The 17,682-nt window shown below is 42.5% G+C and overlaps 1 protein-coding gene across 3 annotated transcripts in view; it reads left to right on the top strand.

The window, feature by feature from the left end:
* Nucleotides 1–17,682, top strand: part of DDR2 (discoidin domain receptor tyrosine kinase 2) — a 175,183-nt gene that overhangs the window by 76,322 nt on the left and 81,179 nt on the right. Inside the window, exon 1 of one of the 3 annotated variants that reach the window (XM_030936631.1) lies at nt 11,602–11,663. The exons of the other annotated variants lie outside the window; for them this stretch is intronic. The gene's annotated coding sequence lies outside the window, so the exon portion shown is untranslated. Of the gene's footprint in view, nt 1–11,601; nt 11,664–17,682 lie in introns of those variants that run through there. 3 annotated transcript variants of the gene reach the window in all.

Below are 17,682 nucleotides of genomic sequence, written 5' to 3'. Positions count from 1 at the left end.
GTTTTTTTCCAATTCTGTGAAGAAACTCATTGGTAGCTTGATGGGGATGGCATTGAATCTATAAATAACCTTGGGGAGTATGGCCATTTTCACGATATTGATTCTTCCTATCCATGAGCATGGTATGTTCTTCCATTTGTTTGTGTCCTCTTTGATTTCACTGAGCAGTGGTTAGTAGTTCTCCTTGAAGAGGGCCTTTACATCCCTTGTAAGTTGGATTCCTAGGTATTTTATTCTCTTTGAAGCAATTGTGAATGGAAGTTCATTCCTGATTTGGCTCTCTGCTTGTCTGTTACTGGTGTATAAGAATGCTTGTGATTTTTGCACATTAATTTTGTATCCTGAGACTTTGCTGAAGTTGCTTATCAGCTTAAGGAGATTTTGGGCTGAGACAATGGGGTTTTCTAAATATACAATCATGTCATCTGCAAACAGGGACAATTTGACTTCTTCTTTTTCTGACTGGATACCCTTTATTTCTTTCTCTTGCCTGATTGCCCTAGCCAGAACTTCCAACACTATGTTGAATCGGAGTGGTGAGAGAGGGCATCCCTGTCTTGTGCCAGTTTTCAAAGGGAATTTTTCCAGTTTTTGCCCATTCAGTATGATATTAGCTGTGGGTTTGTCATAAATAGCTCTTATTGTTTTGAGGTACGTTCCATCAATACCGAATTTATTGAGCGTTTTTAGCATGAAGGGCTGTTGAATTTTGTCAAAAGCCTTTTCTGCATCTATTGAGATAATCATGTGGTTCTTGTCTTTGGTTCTGTTTATATGCTGGATTATGTTTATTGATTTGCGAATGTTGAACCAGCCTTGCATCCCAGGGATGAAGCCCACTTGATCATGGTGGATAAGCTTTTGGATGTGCTGCTGAATCCGGTTTGCCAGTATTTTATTGAGAATTTTTGCATCAATGTTCATCAGGGATATTGGTCTAAAATTCTCTTTTTTTGTTGTGTCTCTGCCAGGCTTTGGTATCAGGATGATGTTGGCCTCATAAAATGAGTTAGGGAGGATTCCCTCTTTTTCAATTGATTGGAATAGTTTCAGAAGGAATGGTACCAGCTCCTCCTTGTACCTCTGGTAGAATTCAGCTGTGAATCCATCTGGTCCTGGACTTTTTTTGGTGGGTAGGCTATTAATTGTTGCCTCAATTTTAGAGCCTACTATTGGTCTATTCAGGGATTCAACTTCTTCCTGGTTTAGTCTTGGAAGAGTGTAAGTGTCCAGGAAATTATCCATTTCTTCTAGATTTTCTAGTTGATTTGCGTAGAGGTGTTTATAGTATTCTCTGACTGTAGTTTGTATTTCTGTGGGGTCGGTGGTGATATCCCCTTTATCATTTTTTATTGCGTCTATTTGATTCCTCTCTCTTTTCTTCTTTATTAGTCTTGCTAGCGGTCTGTCAATTTTGTTGATCTTTTCAAAAAACCAACTCCTGGATTCATTGATTTTTTGGAGGGTTTTTTGTGTCTCTATCTCCTTCAGTTCTGCTCTGATCTTAGTAATTTCTTGCCTTCTGCTAGCTTTTGAATGTGTTTGCTCTTGCCTCTCTAGTTCTTTTAATTGTGATGTTAGAGTGTCAATTTTAGATCTTTCCTGCTTTTTCTTGTGGGCATTTAGTGCTATAAATTTCCCTCTACACACTGCTTTAAATGTGTCCCAGAGATTCTGGTATGTCGTATCTTTGTTCTCATTGGTTTCAAAGAACATCTTTATTTCTGCCTTCATTTCGTTATGTACCCAGTAGTCATTCAGGAGCAGGTTGCTCAGTTTCCATGTAGTTGAGCGGTTTTCATTGAGTTTCTTAGTCCTGAGTTCTAGTTTGATTGCACTGTGGTCTGAGAGACAGTTTGTTATAATTTCTGTTCTTGTACATTTGCTAAGGAGTGCTTTACTTCCAATTATGTGGTCAATTTTGGAATAAGTGCGATGTGGTGCTGAGAAGAATGTATGTTCTGTTGATTTGGGGTGGAGAGTTCTATAGATGTCTATTAGGTCCACTTGGTGCAGAGATGAGTTCAATTCCTGGATATCCTTGTGAACTTTCTGTCTCGTTGATCTGTCTAATGTTGACAGTGGAGTGTTGAAGTCTCCCATCATTATTGTATGGGAGTCTAAGTCTCTTTGTAAGTCTCTAAGGGCTTGCTTTATGAATTTGGGTGCTCCTGTATTGGGTGCATATATATTTAGGATAGTTAGCTCTTCCTGTTGAATTGATCCCTTTACCATTATTTAATGGCCTTCTTTGTCTCTTTTGATCTTTGATGGTTTAAAGCCTATTTTATCAGAGACTAGGATTGCCACCCCTGCTTTTTTTTTGCTCTCCATTTCCTTGGTAGATCTTCCTCCATCCCTTTATTTTGAGCCTATGTGTGTCTCTGCATGTGAGATGGGTCTCCTGAATACAGCAGACTGATGGGTCTTGACTCTTTATCCAGTTTGCCAGTCTGTGTCTTTTAGTTGGAGCATTTAGTCCATTTACATTTAAGGTTAATATTGTTATGTGTGAACTTGATCCTGCCATTGTGATATTAACTGGTTATTTTGCTCGTTAGTTGATGCAGTTTCTTCCTAGCCTCGATGGTCTTTACATTTTGGCATGTTTTTGCAATGGCTGGTACCGGTTGTTCCTTTCCATGTTTAGGGCTTCCTTCAGGGTCTCTTGTAAGACAGGCCTGGTGGTGACAAAATCTCTAAGCATTTGCTTATCTCTAAAGGATTTTATTTCTCCTTCACTTATGAAACTTAGTTTTGCTGGATATGAAATTCTGGGCTTAAAATTCTTTTCTTTAAGAATGTTGAATATTGGCCCCCACTCTCTTCTGGCTTGTAGAGTTTCTGCTGAGAGATCTGCTGTTAGTCTGATGGGCTTCCCTTTGTGGGTAACCCGACCTTTCTCTCTGGCTGCCCTTAAGATTTTTTCCTTCATTTCAACTTTGGTGAATCTGGCAATTATGTGTCTTGGAGTTGCTCTTCTCGAGGAGTATCTTTGTGGTGTTCTCTGTATTTCCTGAATTTGAATGTTGTCCTGCCCTACTAGGTTGGGGAAGTTCTCCTGGATGATATCCTGAAGAGTGTTTTCCAACTTGGTTCCATTTTCCCCCTCACTTTCAGGCACCCCAATCAGACGTAGATTTGGTCTTTTTACATAATCCCATACTTCTTGCAGGCTTTGTTCATTTCTTTTTCTTCTTTTTTCTTTTGGTTTCTCTTCTCGCTTAATTTCATTCATTTGATCCTCAATCGCTGATACTCTTTCTTCCAGTTGATCGAGTCAGTTACTGAAGCTTGTGCATTTGTCACATATTTCTCATGTCATGGTTTTCATCTCTGTCATTTCGTTTATGACCTTCTCTGCATTAATTAGTCTAGCTGTCAATTCTTCCACTCTTTTTTCAAGATTTTTAGTTTCTTTGCGCTGGGTACGTAACTCCTCCTTTAGCTCTGAGAAGTTTGATGGACTGAAGCCTTCTTCTCTCATCTCATCAAAGTCATTCTCTGACCAGCTTCGATCCGTTGCTGGCGATGGGCTGCGCTCCTTTGCAGGGGGAGATGCGCTCTTATTTTTTGTATTTCCAGCTTTTCTGCCCTGCTTTTTCCCCATCTTTGTGGTTTTATCTGTCTCTGGTCTTTGATGATGGTGACGTACTGATGGGGTTTTGGTATAGGTGTCCTTCCTGTTTGATAGTTTTCCTTCTCACAGTCAGGACCCTCAGCTATAGGTCTGTTGGAGATTGCTTGAGGTTCACTCCAGACCCTGTTTGCCTGGGTATCAGCAGCAGAGGTTGCAGAAGATAGAATATTGCTGAACAGCGAGTGTACCTGTCTGATTCTTCCTTTGGAAGCTTCCTCTCAGGGGTGTACTCCACCCTGTGAGGTGTGGGGTGTCAGACTGCCCCTAGTGGGGGATGTCTCCCAGTTAGGCTACTCAGGGGTGAGGGACCCACTTGAGCAGGCAGTCTGTCCATTCTTAGATCTCAACCTCCGTGTTGGGAGATCCACTGCTCTCTTCAAAGCTGTCAGACAGAGTCGTTCGCGTCTGCACAGGCCTCTGCTGCTTCCCCTGTTGTGCCCTGTCCCCAGAGGTGGAGTCTACAGAGACAGGCAGGTTTCCTTGAGCTGCTGTGAGCTCCAGCCAGTTCGAGCTTCCCAGCGGCTTTGTTTACCTACTTAAGCCTCAGCAATGGCGGGCACCCCTCCCCCAGCCTCACTGCTGCCTTGCGGATAGATCGCCGCAGACTGCTGTGTTAGCAATGAGGGAGGCTCCGTGGGCGTGGGACCCTCCCAGCCAGGTGTGGGATATATTCTCCTGGTGTGCCAGTTGGCTTAAAGCGCAGTATTGGGGTGGGAGTTACCCGATTTTCCAGTTGTTGTGTGTCTCAGTTCCCCTGGCTAGGAAAAGGGATTCCCTTCCCCCTTGGGCTTTCCAGGTGAGGCGATGCCTCGCCCTGCTTCAGCTCTCGCTAGTCAGGCTGCAGCAGCTGACCAGCACCGATTGTCCGGCACTCCCTAGTGAGATGACCCCAGTACCTCAGTTGAAAGTGCAGAAATCACCGGTCTTCTGTGTCGCTCGCGCTGGGAGTTGGAGACTGGAGCTGTTCCTATTTGGCCATCTTGCTCCGCCCCCCTGTTCGTTGTAATTTTTGTCACTCTGTCTTCCCTCTTGGATTATTTCTTTTATTCTCCTTAGAAAATTTTTGAATTCTCCCATCAGTTGGAAAAAAGAGACCCTCTTTACATCCTTTACCTTCTTCTCCAGCTTATACTGACTATGCAAGCAGCTTATACTTAGGTCCCATGCAAGCAGTGAGTTCAGAAAAACCAAGAACATGAACAATGTATCATCTCCTATTGTTGGCTCTTGATTTTGAATAGATATTCCCTACCCAACTAGATTCATGTGTGAGACTCTGAGTATAGGTCATTCATTGAATGTCTGTTACTGCTAGAGTCTCTGAGTATGTAGTCAGTTGATGTGAACTTAAATGTAGTTGGTGTTACACGCAGTTTAAATGTTACCCTATGTCAACCTCATGGTTCTCATTCTTATGCCAATAGCTACAGTATATTTATTCTCTACCATATGATCTAATTACATAAGCTTTGGTACTTCTCATTGTCCAGAAGGAACTTAATGTGAGAGAGGGTATGTCTTCCTCACATTATGAAGGATTAAGAAACAGAGGCTCAGGGAGAATATTTGGCTCATCCAAGATTACACCATTAGTTCAGCAGCTGGTCAGATGCTGTTTCTAATAAGCCACTCAGTTAGCTAACTTCCTTGGCTTCAATAAGGAAAGTGACTTAAACTGTGGCATTTCTGATCTTTTATACTGTGTGTGTGTGTGTGTGTGTGTGTGTGTGTGTGCATACATTTTTTCTTCTTTATCACCTACCATGTTTTCTGATATGTAATAAGTTCTCAATAAATGCTGGTTAATGAATATTTCAAGCCATGTTTTCCTTTTGGAAGTTGGGAGCATATGTAATGGAGAAAGACTAGATTGAGCGATAAAGCATAAAGTATAACTAGGAAAGGTCATAGTTTGGGATGAAGAGTAATGCAGTTTGTTCAGAAGTATATAAGGCATTGTGCTATGTGCCACGATGCCTATACAGAATGTATAGTCTCTAGTTCCTGATATCAGAGAGTTTATAATGAGATAAGCATATTATATTTGGCATTGTGAAAATGAGATAAAAATAGAGATAAGACTGAATCATATGGGAAAAGATTAGTTTCCAGTTTAAGAGAATGTTATCAACATCAACGAGGTGTTCAGAGAAGGGAAGGTAATGAAGAGCCTGCTATTATGCTATTGTTCTCATCGGAAGAGGGGTGAGTGTGAGGGAGGAAGAGAGGACAGATGGAAGATGAGAAGAGGGTGTTTTCCAGAGCAATGTTGTTCATTTAGTACCAGCCCTGTGTGGTAAATAGGACACAAACCTCCAATTGGCTTAAGTTCTTGAGGTAGAAGAGATTAAGAATATAAAAAAGGGAGCAAAATTTATTGATCACCTACTATATGTGAATTCACGAATATTTCTTATCACCTGTCTGTAGTAGGCACTGTATTAGGTGTTAGAGATTCAGTGGTAATAAAGAGAGATACTATCTTCATCCTCAAGGGCAGTCCAGGTAGTGTGCTAGGAACCTCACAAAACTGATCTCAGGAAGGAGGTGCTGAAGTCACATAAGCTCCCCTTATGTAGTTATTCCAGTTTCTGGTTTTCATATCTAATGGATTTTTTTTTTTTTTTTTTACCATAGCTTCTCCCCATCCACCCAACCCCTGCCTTTCCAGAGTGTGTCTGTCTTTCCAAAATGAGTTCGATACTTTGTGCACATGCCGGGATCCCCATGGGATTGGTGACATCATATGCCATTGGCTCCTATTGCACGCAAGAGAGGAGACAGATCTGCACATTCCTGAAGTTAATGCTGAGCAGAATCTTGGCAGAGGTGGTAGCATCCTTCATTTGACTTTAGACCTTCAACCTCCCTTTTAAAGCCCTGGCTCACACAGTTATTGAGAAGCCTTATCTTGCAAAGAACCTACAGCTTAGGAAAGAGTGCCCACGTCTTTACTATCAAACAAAAAATATTGGCAAATCTTTTATCAATTTTCTATTCTGGCAGAGGTACCATTTATTATGGGGTAGATGGGATATAGATAGAGCATCTCCCTGCCCCTAACCCCTACCTTCCTGAGATAAATGCCTGTTCCACTCCCCAATCACCAGGAAATGCCTTAGAGCAATGGAGTCTAATAGCCTGAGAGTTGTAAAGGGGCAGCAAAGCTACTTCTGCAGGAAGAGAGTGTGCATGAGCCTTATTCATCATCCATATGGGAAGCTGATTCATGTACATGCTTTTCACCCTGATTTGACACATACTAACATCAAATAACTATCTGCTTTACCCCATTTGGATACTATAATAAAAAAAGATAGTCCAGGTACCTCATAAACAACAGAAATTTATTTCTCATTGTCTTGGAGGCCAGGATGTCCAAGATCAAGGTGCTGGCAGATTCAGGGTCTGTTTAGGGCCCACTGCCTGGTTTATGGATGGCATGTTCTCGCTGTGTCCTCACATGGTGGAAGGGATGAAGGATCTCTATAGGATCTCTTTTAAAAGCACTCTGAAAGAGGGTGCCACCTTCATAACCTAATCACTTCTCAAAGGCCCTACTTCCTAATACTGTCACACTGGGGGTTAGAATTTCAATATAGGAATTTTGGGGGAACACACATCCAGTCTGTAGCACTATCTGATAAGGCTTCTGAATAGTCCTGGGCCATTTTACATAATGGGGATTTACTAAGGACTCTCAATAGCATAGCTCTTGCTTCAAGGGGTTTTCCATGGAGGACCTGCCAGAATCACCTAAAGATTTGCCCTTTTGCTTTTGGGGGAATCATTGAGAGAAAAAGGACCTGGCTCCCGTGCTTTCCGCATGCTCACCCACTCTGGCCTTTCTGATTAATGTTTGCTGTTCTGCTTTGCAGATGCCTCCCAGGACCCAGAGGGATACTGTAGCCTCATTTCTGTGGAGACCTTTGGCTGGACTCTCCTGGCTCTCCCAGAGGTGAGAGACCGTGGTTCCTGTAGCCTCAGGCTTGGCACCAACTCATCTCTGGTGGATCCAGGATTCCAGATATCCAATCTCACTACAGCCAGGGCCTCTTTGTCCCAGTGTGACCTTGCAGGCTGTCCCTCTGCCTGCCTCTTAATAGCCCCTGCCATTGGTGATTTTCATTCCAGCTATGAGCCAATGGATCCCTGAAAGCGACTGTGTGGGCTTCTCTCACCATCTCACTCTGGCCTCAGCCTGGTGGTGTGCTCCTCTGTGGTCTGGATGGGGATGATGAACTCGGGCTGCCCGTTGTTTTTGTTTTGTGATATTTAAAGCAGCCAAAGCTCTCATTACTGTAATACAGTATGTGCCTGGGCTGAAGGGGTAGCAGCATTCCTTCTGGATGAGGGTGCAGCTCTATTCTGTTGTGGTGCACCCGCCAGAGTGTTTAGAACCATGGCTGGTAGAATTTACAGTGCCAGGACTGACAGGGGCCTTGGAACTCCCGCATTTTCACACATCCCAGCCCCCTTGTTTGAATGAAGAGGGAGTTGAGCCCATTCTGGGTATGGGGCGACTGTTCAGGCCCTGGGGTGATGAGTGCCAGATCTGGGACTAGAATTTAGGCCCAGAGACCAGCTTGCTGTCATCTGGCTAAGTTTCTGCTTCTGTTCTCCTCACTTGTTCAAGATCCTTCTGAGGCCCTGAACCAAATGAGGACAATTCATGTAAATCTTAGCACACTGCCTGATACGTAATAAGTGCTCCATAAATGTTTATTAGTACTCTCATAAGCCCTGAGACATGCAAAATATTCTTGCCCTTCAGGGACTTAATATTGTCTTGAGGAGGAGACAAAATTTTCACACTTACACACTAACACACTTAAGGAGAAATTTAAGTCACTAAATGGTTATCTACTAAGTTTTCGGGAATAGGTGCAGTGGATCACACAAGAGAGGAGACAGATTATTATGGCCTAGAAGAAGTGCCATGGTGAAGATAAGAGCATAATGTGTATGACATCTGTGTATGACAGCTTTTCAACTCCTGGCAGTGAGATGAACAGGTCAGCAGCCATTCCTGGACACTGCAGAGCCCTCAGGTCATCCACTCAGCTACTCAGCACATTCACTGATTATCACCCAGCTCTGTGCTCTGCATGAGAATGTAAAGAAGACCATGACAAGATCCTTTCCTCAAGCCTAGCCAGGGAGACAGACATGCATAAAGATATGACCACTGAAAAATTCTACATTCATATCTATTTATATCCTCAAAGCATCATCTGAGCCCACAGGTGGGTAGGCAAGTCAGATAGGATCAAGAGTTTGAAGGAAAGCATACATTTACCTGGTAAAAAGGGGCAACTCGCAAGCCATAAACTCTTGTGCAAAGGGGCTGGTAATTGTGAGTCTTCTGCAGGAGAGGTGGAGTTGCTGGGACATTAGACCCAATCAAGGGCATTCTGAGAATGAGATTGAGAAGTCTCTGAGGCCAGCATGGGGCAAGACCTTGGTGTCACATTCGGCCCCGGCAATGTGGTATTTTTGAGCTGGGCCAGGAAGTGGAGAGGAGTGGGCCTGGTAGAATGGAGAGGGAGGCTCTTTACTTATCAAGAGTAGGTACCAGATGCTGGTGACTCAAGGGGAAACTTCCTGAATGGATATGGAGCCTGTAGATGTTTAATCGCCTAAAACAAACACATTTTCTGCACTGCTTGGTTCAGAGGCTGCAGGTTAAAGTAACACAGAAGAGAATATCCAGCCAGCAATGTGAAGGAAGCATGAAATGGAAAGGGTTAGAAGCTGAACTTCTCTTGATCAATGACTTCATTATCTTGGCAAGGATTGCAGAAACTGCAGGTGCTGAGGGAGTGACTTGTTTGTGGGGAGGGGTAGGGACCAGGAAAGGAATCCCAGACACTTGGTGCTAACCCAACTGCTGAATGAGGCTTTCAGGCTCTGGGATTCAGTCAGGAACTCCTGGGCCACATTTTTCCTAGGTATAGGGCTAGAGAGGCTTCACTCTTAGTGTCTGTATGTCCCTGGGCCAATCTGCTTTGTTCTACCATGCCTAACATCAGAAAAATAAAGGTAGATTAAGTTTAGAGCCACTGCTCTGTGTCTTCATCCTGCTTGTTTTTCCTAAGGCAATTGAGCCTTGGAAGGCCTTGTAAGTTCCTGTGAGGTCTACAGTTGTCAGGGGTTGGTGAGGTCGGAGAACAAGCTGGTCTGTTCTGAATTCAACTTTCTCTTTCTTTCTCCCTTTCACTACTGAAGGTCTTCCTGAGCCTTTGCCTCTTTCATCAGCCTGGATGTTGAGGCTGCAATTTTTCATGATTGCTTGTTTTGTATTTTTTCTTCACGGTCTTTCCTAAAGTCCGTTATTCATCCAGGTCCACTTATATGTCTTCTAATCTATTGCACGAACCCTGCAGCCATGGCCTGGCATGAAGTTGCCTGCTCATTGTCTCGCTGGTTTTTCCAAATGCTCACAGGCACTAGTCATGTAAATCTCCTCCTGGCAAGAAAAAAAACTGACTTTTTGTTGTTATCCCCAGATGATTCAACCTGTCCTGGGCTCACAACAGATGCTCAGCATATGATTGCCACCTCGACCGCTGATCTTTTTCTTCCTATACACCGTTCTATTCACACCACTATTCAAAAATTGATATTTATAAGCACTTACTATATCCCAGGAATTGTATTATATGTTCTTTATATGCATTATCCCATTTAATTTTAATAGTGATACCATTTTCTACTTTTAACTATCTCTCCTTTCTACACTGATAGAAAAGTGTCCCTAAACCCAGAGACTTATTAGTACCTGGCTGTTTTAGAAGTTCCTGACCCATAACGTTTCTGAAGTTATTGCTACAGGATATGGTTGCAAAGGCCTGGGAGGAGAAATCCTTTCTGTCTCTGATGGTTTCAGGGAAGGTAAGAGGTCTCCTGTCTCTTTGTGGTAAAAACACCAGGGTAGGCCTTGATCTCCTGAGTCTTGAGTATGTTAAGGGAAAGACACTAAGACTGTTCTGCCAAAAGGGCAGACTCTGCCTGGTGTCTGGGAAGTTGAGCCCAAGTTTCTCTCCAAGGAGGGTCTCCTGCAGGGATCCGGAAGGAGGGTCTATTGGCATCACACAGGACCTCTTCTGGGTTCAGGAGGGTTTCCTATAGCTAGATGAGCTAGAACTGGTTGATGTCTCAGTGATGCTTCAGGCCACGTTGATTGAACCTGCGCTAAAGGCAAGCCGCCCTTCAGAGCCATGTGTTCTCAAGAGACAGCACAGCCATAACCGCAAGAGTAGGATGGTCCTGGTGGAAATGGCACAATCAAAACAAGCTCCTGGGCCTTGTGGCTTTGAGTGGCTGAACTGGAAGGTTCTTGGGGTGCGAGCACTCTCACTCACAGTATTGATCAAGCAGCGTAATCACATCACTGCCCCCACAGAAGTGGCAGCCACTCAGTTCTCCTCAGCCCAGGCTGATTTCTGCTCTGCTGGTTCATAGGAAACCACTTGGGTGTTTCATGACTGCTGAAGCCCAAGGCACTTTCTCCAGAGGCAGCATGCATCACTCACAGGATGGACCAAGCGAAATGTCCTGGTCAAAGGCAAGAAGTTTGTATTATTGTCCTTGGCTATTTTACTATCATGTAAATACCCGCCAACCAACCTACAGATATTCTCTGAGTACTTACTATGTAGGTGTTAAGGGATACAAAAATAAGGGTGTGGCTAGGGGTGGCATGCTTTTTGCCCCTAACTTGCAAATTTGTTGAGAACATGATGCCAAGCACAGTGAAAACAAAAGATAAATACAAATAAATGGTAACATTTATGAGACAGGCACTAGGTTCTACGCACTTCTTATGTGTTAACTCATTTCATCCTTACAACATTCCTATGGGCAGGGGCCATTATTACTCCCATTTTTACAGGTAAGAAGACAGAGGTGCCAAAGTTCAAGTGTGTGCCCAGGTGCATGCCACCGGTGAGAGGGGGAGACAGGACTCAAACCCAGCAAGCCTGGTCTCAGACAAGGTGACTCATAAAGAGCAGGAAAGGAGGTAGGTGGCAGAACATTCAGTGCAGAGGTTCAGAGGGTGGAAGGAAGTAACTTCAATCTGGTTTAAAGAAACCAGTTATCAGAGACAGACAGGGCCTAAAGAAGGTATAGGTGGCTCAGAGTTTTAGGAAGGAAAAACAGGAAGTTGGGCCAATAGGGATAGTGAGATAAGAGAACAAGTGCTAGGCTGGAAGACCAGGGGCCTGGCCGTGGCTGTGAGCAGCTGCTCCCTCGGGGGAGGTCACTCTGCTTTTTGGGCTGCCTTATTTTTCTCACCTCCAATTGGAGAAAATTGGGAAAGATGAGCTTTCAGGTCCCTTCAAGTTTTTACCTTATGGTTCTGTGATTTTTGAGGGCTGGCATGTTTCCTTGGTTGCTTCCAAAACCCTCTGACCACAGTCCCTCAGGCTGACCCTCTTGTGCCCAGTAATGTGGAAAGATGGCCCTCTGCTCACCAGCACGTGCTTCCGAGGGCTGTGGAGCCTGGGACAGAAGGTAGGGTTGGAAAGAAAATGAGAGGAGCTGGTTGGGAAAGATACTTATGTACAGAAAAGTTTCCAGCAAGTCAGAGGTCAGAGTAAAAGATCCAAATGAAAAGCCAGAGATTGCTAGGGCTCACCAAGGTTGAATAACTTGTCCAAGCAGTTATATCTTAGCAGGCCAAGGGATATTGGATTATAACATTTCTAATACATTGTTTTGTATTTGGAAAATGCTCTGCCTTCAGTTTGTATTTTCTCTCCTTCTTCTTCTCGGTAATCAAATGAAAACATTAGATTTGACGTTTCTTTCCAGTGTGTATAGGACAGACAGGAAACTAGGTGAATGGTGTAATGCAGTCAATGTTCTGTGACTCCATTCTTCCCCTGGAAGAGGGATGTTTTCTATAATAGTGATGTGACTTAACATCCTCTTCTCTTCCTAGAAAGGGAGTGAGAGAATGAGATAGCCATCTAGCACTTTCCCCCCTCACCTTTTCTACAAACTCTAGCATCTCATTTTACAGAAGAAAAGACTGAGGTGGAAGGGAGCAAAGACAGAACAAAGGCAGAAGTGGAGCTTGCTGTTTCATCCAGTGTGGGTCACCTCAGGTCACCTAGGGCATATCCTATGTGCCCAGATACTTACGGATGGGGTCATTCTGGGCCTTTGGCTCTGCACCGAGGGGCTGCATTTTGAGAAGCATGAGGTTGGGACTCCCAGAGGAAAGTTGAGAGTCAGGAAAACTTCAACAAATCCTCAGGAATCGAAACAGAACATGAGATGAGGATGTTTGGGACAGCTCTGCTGTTAGTTTCTGTGTGTGTGTTTGGGGGCCCATCTCTTGCCAAAACCAAGCTCATTTCTGCATATTTGTTTGCTTAATATGAAATACTCCAAAACTGCTCTTCATATTTGTTTAATCTGAAATGAAAATGACTCAGCAGAGAGGAAAAACAAGATTTAAATGCCCTGATGGCCCCTTAATTAAAATATGTAGCCCCAAATCATGGGGGTGTTCTTCTCCCCACCAGATCTTAATCTTCAACACACACAATGCAAGTGCCACACACAGTCATGTGCGCGCACACACACACACACACACATTGTGTTTGCCTGCCACAACTTGACCTCAGTCCCTTTATCTCTTTTCCCCTTCATACTCCAGCCTTTCCAGGGTCCTACCTTTCCTGCAGGGGGAGACATATTTGAGCTTAGGTGGAGGGGCCTGGCCTGAGCTACAGGCCACAGATGATTTTCCAGGAGGGCCACCACCTCCTCTCCAGTCCAGATCACAGGCTCGGTGTCAAGATCCCTGTGGGAAATCTGAATTTTCATTCTTCAGCAAAGTCGAGGCCACTTCAGATTGTCCCTAGCTTTTGGATCTGGAAAAATGGACTCCATGGACGGAATGGCCGTCTACCAAATCAGACATGTCTTGCTTTGTACACAAGCTGTATTCCTGAAAAGTTGGGTATAAACTGGATCTTGGGATGTTGCATCAAGTTTGAGTGTACTGAAATTTGCTATTCAAAGAAACCTAGCACTGCATTCTTTTGTGAAGGGAAGAATTACTTTGTAATGGCTGCTCATCTAGTGATTTATGAATTTGGTAAGTAGATGGAACATTTTTGTATACTGAACGTTATTTTAAATGTACTGTGTGGGATTTGTTTTTCAAAGTTACCCGGCATTGAATCCTTTTGCAAAGAACTATTCTGTAGTGTAGATAAACATTTCATGATTTATGAGTTTGGTAACTTTAGGCATTTCTTAAAGTGGGATATACCCCTAGTTCTGCTTCAGAGAAAAAGTTGTTTTTTGCTAATGATCAGACTTGGAGAAAAAAGAGCTCTACCATATGTGAGTTATGGTCACTCCTGAGGGGCTTGGGAAGAACGGAGGTACTCAAACTTTCCATTTTGTTAGAGCAAAAGATCCAGGAGTTGCCTGCTCTTCTTACTTTCTGTATTATCACTGGGGTGGAAATTATGGAGGTATTTTTCCAAAGAAATGTAGTTCACTATTATAGCTACATTTCAAAGGTGTTTCTCTTCATATCTATATGATTTAAATATATATATATAAACATACATATATACACACACATACATGTATGTACACAAACACATATATACACACACACACATGCACATATGTATGTATATACATATATAATCTATCATGTATATTTAGATCTAAAGCAAGAAACAGACATTGCATTGCAGTAGGGCTTGTGTTTTGAACCACTGAAGGGCTGCTGTTTCCACCAGTACAGAGTGCTGGGGCTTGCTCTGAGATCACCAGGAGTATAAACCAGGCAGGAGGGAGACCTTAACTTCCTGCTTACTCTTTCTCACTTGGCAGGTCAAAAATCATTTCAGTACTCATCTCCCAAGGTTCCTAGCTGTGTCCCCATACCATCCTATCTGAGCAGTAGTGTGAAGCTTGTTTTGGGAAATGATCTGATTGCTAAGACGGTTGGAAAAAAATATGGTGTCACGTGTGTACAGCCAAGAGCTGACCTAGGATGCCTACATATTCCTGGCTCATCCATGAGCCACATATTCATTGAGGTTCTTATAGGTAGGAAAAAACCCTGCTTATAAGAACCATACATGGACTGGCAATGGAATGGCAGTGTTTCAGGCAGAATGTGCAGAAAACTTACCCTTTCACCATGATTTGGCCCTGAATGTGTCTCAGAAAAAGGCTTTTGGAAGCTCATCCAAGTGCAGAGATAATCTGTGAGACATTTAACCTCTCAGACTCTTGCTTTTTTCTTTCCTGGAGAGCTGCTAATTTCTAGTTGTGGCTGCCACACTCCTGTCTGCCTGGTCTTCTATTTTACTTCCTGGTTTCCCGGTGGCTTTGACACATGGCCTGTCCAGATCCCAGTGGAGGCAGTCCTGAGATGGAGAGTTGGCGGTCTTTTGTCGGATCTGGGAGGTCCTGAACTATGACTTCCTTTGAAATCAATTTGGAATGTCCATCCAGCTTGGCTAAGGAAGGGGATTTTGACTGTGAAGAGGGAAGTGGGTTCTTTACTACAAAGGACATATTCTCTCTGAGTCACATGTTCCTTGATGTTCTTTGGTAAATGTTGGGCTGTGGGCCTAGAAACACTGACCTTGGAGTCAGGGAAACTGGGATCCAGTTCTAACTCTGTGGTCTTCTAACTTAGTGACCCAAGTAAGTCAAAATTAATCTCATTTCGATGTAGAGATATGCAAGATCCTTGACCTTCAATGACTCATGGTCTGGCTTGAGAGAAAGACAGGTAAAGAAGCAAACTCTAATTCAGCACAATGAATGGGAAGCAGCAGTCAGACCACGTAAAACAGCCTCAATTGAGGGTGAAGGGACTGAGGGCTGTACTTTTCTACTTTGTCAAAAGGAGATGATAATTTCTCTCCACAGGATTGTGGTGAGGCTCAATGATATAATGCATCTATAAGTAACTGATATAGTTCAGGAATTCTAAAATAGAAACAGGCAGTAATTCTCAACTGTTTTCTTTTTCCACTCTATTCACATGCAAGGTGTGCTAACCAATAATATCTCCCAGTACAACAAGTGATTCTTGAAGTATAGGACATGTTCCCCCCACACCTCCAACTCTGGGAATGCACAGAAAGCATCCTTGAGATTCTGATAGTCTGTTTCCAGGAAAAATGTTTTGTTTGGTTTCATCAGAAAAGCTAAGATAAATGACATTAACAAGGAACACATTTTCCTTGTTGAAAATCAAAACATTACAAATAAGGCTAAAGTCTCCCTTTGATCACCATTCACAATCTCCTCTGACAAATGCAGCAGTCCATCTCCTAACTCCATCTCTGAGGGAACCACTACTGTCAGCATAGTGTTTAATCTTCCAGATCTTATATATATATAAATGTACATGAGTGCGTATCTATCCATAAAAATATATAGTGTGCTTTACATAAACTTTGCAACCTTGTTCACCTAAAAACATGTCATCAACTTCAAACCTTGTAACTGTGAGTAGCTCTAATACATTCATTGTTACAATTGCATAGCATTTCACAGTAGGAGTATACTATAGTTAATAACATTATCCTACTGGTAGACATTTTTCTAAGTTTTTGTTATTAAAAATATATTGCAAAGCATTTTTTGTGCATGCCTCTTTGTGTACACACACAAGTCTTTCTTTAGGGTGGATAATAATAAATGGGATATATAAATCATGGTATATGTATTTTTATTGAAATTATCTTCTAATTTATATATCCAGCAGCAGAGTATGAGAGTATGCATTTGCCTATCTTATTGCCAAGTTTTATATTATCACACTTTAAAATTTTTGCCAATCTGATAGGTAAAAATTGGCATTCAACTACTGCTTTAATGTTTGTCTTTGTGACTACTAGCAAGGTTGAATACTTTTAGATGTTTACAGCATTATATTGTCTCCCCTGTTAAATGCTTTTTATTTACTTGGCCCATTTTTCTAGTGGCTTTTAAAAAATGATTTATAGAGATTATTTATACTAGAAGTTATTTCATTATACAATTTCAAATATTTATCTTTGCCAGTTGTTTACATGTTATGTTTATGATGTCTTTTGATCTTAAAGAAGTTTTGAATTTTGATGGGAAAATTTATTATTCTTTTCGTTTCTGGATTTTGCTTTTCATGTCTTATTTGTGCAGGCCTTCCTTATCTTTAGGTTATAGCAAATTGTTCTAGATTTTCCTTGAAATATTCTTATGGCTCCATCTTTACATTTTGGGCCCTTCATTTTTGTGAGGTGTAGCTATACCTTCATTTGCTTTTTTTTCTTTTTTTAATACTTTAAGTTCTAGGGTACATATGCACAATGTGCAGGTTTGTTACATATGTATACATGTGCCATGTTGGTGTGCGGCACCCATTAACTCGTCATTTACATTAGGTATATCTCCTAATGCTATTCCTCCCCGCTACCCCCTCCCCATAATAGGACCCGGTGTGTGATGCTCCCCTTCCTGTGTCCAAGTGATCTCATTGTTCAGTTCCCACCTATGAGTGAGAACATGTGGTATTTGGTTTTCTGTTCTTGCGATAGTTTGCTGAGAATGATGGTTTCCAGCTGCATCCATATCCCTACAAAGGACACGAACTCATCCTTTTTTATGGCTGCATAGTATTCCATGGTGTATATGTGCCACATTTTCTTAATCCAGTCTGTCACAGATGGACATTTGGGTTGATTCCAAATCTTTGCTATTGTGAATAGTGCCACAATAAACATACATGTGCATGTGTCTTTATAGCAGCATGACTTATAATCTTTTGGGTATATCCCCAGTAATGGGATGGCTGGGTCATATGGTATTTCTAGTTCTAGATCCTTGAGGAATCGCCATACTGTTTTCCACAATGGTTGAACTAGTTTACAGTCCCACCAACAGTGTAAAAGTGTTCCTATTTCTCCACATCCTCTCCAGCACCTGTTGTTCTCTGACTTTTTAATGATTGCCATTCGAACTGGTGTGAGATGGTATCTCATTGTGGTTTTGATTTGTATTTC

The sequence above is a fragment of the Rhinopithecus roxellana genome, chromosome 8 (genome assembly GCF_007565055.1).
Source record: "Rhinopithecus roxellana isolate Shanxi Qingling chromosome 8, ASM756505v1, whole genome shotgun sequence".
Lineage (NCBI taxonomy): Eukaryota > Metazoa > Chordata > Mammalia > Primates > Cercopithecidae > Rhinopithecus > Rhinopithecus roxellana.
The sequence above is the reverse complement of the archived record's forward strand: the minus strand, read 5'-3'. Positions and strand labels throughout refer to the sequence as shown.